This window comes from Limulus polyphemus, unplaced genomic scaffold (assembly GCF_000517525.1).
Source record: "Limulus polyphemus unplaced genomic scaffold, Limulus_polyphemus-2.1.2 Scaffold774, whole genome shotgun sequence".
NCBI classification, from domain to species: Eukaryota; Metazoa; Arthropoda; class Merostomata; order Xiphosura; family Limulidae; genus Limulus; species Limulus polyphemus.
The window spans coordinates 21,647-23,798 of record NW_013666384.1 but is presented as its reverse complement, the minus strand read 5'-3'; the positions used below and the strand labels follow the sequence as shown (position 1 = coordinate 23,798).

Genomic DNA, 2,152 nt, shown 5'->3' with positions numbered 1-2,152 from the left:
AATTATATAATTACTGAAAATAACAGATAAAATATAAAGTTTTTCTTAAAAAATGATTGTTAACTATCTGGACATTATAAAGATTTTGCATGTGAAATTTCAAAATTTTCTGATGCATAAAAGCATTTTTAATCTTAAAATGAAAAGTACTTTGTATGATATATAGACAAGATGTAAAAAGAAAAAAAAAAGGCATTAATTTACAAACCTTAAGACTTAATCAAAAATTAGATAGTTTGCATATGAAAGCATTGTAATGTTTACTAATAAACTGCCAAATTTCATTAACATTTGCTTACTAATTTAAAAGTTACAGCATGAAAACTATAACAAGCACAAAATGGTTATGAGGTCTTCCAAGAGACTGAGCCGAGGTTGAAAGAGCTAATTAAAAAAAAAACTGATATTTTGTGTACGAAAGCTTTGTAATGGTTACTGATAATCTGTGAAATTTCATGAAGATATGCATACATTATCAAAAGTTATAATATGACTACTTTCGTGGTTACTTTGGTGGTTATGCACCTAGACCCATAGTCAAAGAGATAAAGTGCAAGGGGACAAGTCCCCAGAAGAGGAGGAAAGCCATGGAGAAAACAGTTGATAGCAGTGTCCATGAAAGGGTACAGCCTAAGTGGGATAGCAAGTGGGGCAACCCTAACTGAACATAAAATATTAGAAATAAAATGATTATATAATAAGGAAACAGAAGTAAGTAAGATGGAGAAAAAATCCTTGATCATCCTCTCAGGAAGACCAACTCTTCCAAAAAAGCAAGAAAAAGAGCCATGATCATGAAGAAAAAGAGGGCAAGGAAGATACTGATAAATGTGAAGTTGAAACAGAGGGAGGGCCCATGAAGTAAAGCAAACCAATTCATTAGGGTATACAGGCAAAGGAGATCAGAAGTCATTTACCTGAGTTATGAGCATAGTAAACAGAAAAGGAGGTATCTGCTCCTCATTAGGGAGAAAAGAGTCAAAAGCAAAAGCTGGAGGTGGAAGAGCTGGTCAAAATCATCCACAGGCAAGGCAGGCTCCACAGAAGGCAATGAAACAGAATGATAAGAGACATGAACTGAAGAAGAAGGCAGAAGGGGTATCAACCACATGATGCACGATAGTGATAACATGTTGAAAAACAACAGTGGTGAACATGTTGTTACACTATGTATCATCATAGTTCTTCAAGATTGCAGTAATGTAATATCTCAAAAATATTTCTAATACCCCATCATGGATTGCAACATGAGAACTTTCACATGCCAGACATACCTCTACTAAGAGAGCTAAAGGGATAACTACTGAAATGCAGCTCTTTGAACAGTTAAAGTGCCCCTGCCATTGACTTAATTGGAGAAAATGCTTGAAGTGGAATGTCCAGTCCAGAGATTGTTTTTTTTTTGTTTCAGGCATTCATCATTGTCAGAAGCACAAAGAAAAAACGTGGTGGCCAGAGAAAAGAAGTTGCAATCAGGTGGATGGAATGAATGTGAACTGCGAACAAAAGTAATGCAGCACTAAATAAAGAAAGGCAGTCGATGAAAGTGACTAGAAACTCAAAAAGCACAGGAAAAAAACATGTCTGAACACAGGAAGTGGTGAGGAAACAATGAACTTATGATAATGTGTTAATGCTCATGAGGATTACTGTGCATAGAGATTGTTATCCTTCTATTGGAGGAGGGTTTCAATATTATGATAATTACTTCTTTGGATGGTGTAATACACATAAACATGTGTAGGGTTGACATGCAAGGGTATTCCACAACAAATGCTGCTGAAACATACAAAAGGGTTATAGACATACGGCTGCACAGGACAATTCAAATACTTCACTTAGACATTGGTAGGAAGATAAACAGCAGAATAGGTAAGGATAAGAAGTTTGGTTTGCTCATCTTTCCCATTCTTATGAAAAGAAATAGGTGCAACACCCTGACCTGTCACCTCAGAATGAATTTCATTCTCCGGAATGCTAAAAATACCAGCCACAGCAATCACTCCCCTAGAGAAATTCACAGTGTTATTAGGGGTGATCTCAATGGGAATTTCCCTGGAGCAGTATATGACAAAAATAACTTCCCATCATTTGGTCTAGATGTTTCAACTAGAAGTTTTCATGATTGATAATGGCTGGAGACGGCTTAAAT

At 35.8% G+C, this 2,152-nt stretch overlaps 1 protein-coding gene across 2 annotated transcripts in view; it reads right to left on the bottom strand.

Moving 5' to 3' along the window:
* The window catches only part of LOC106460459 (partitioning defective 6 homolog beta-like), a 38,459-nt gene that overhangs the window by 15,702 nt on the left and 20,605 nt on the right, over positions 1-2,152 (bottom strand). The window lies entirely within an intron of this gene.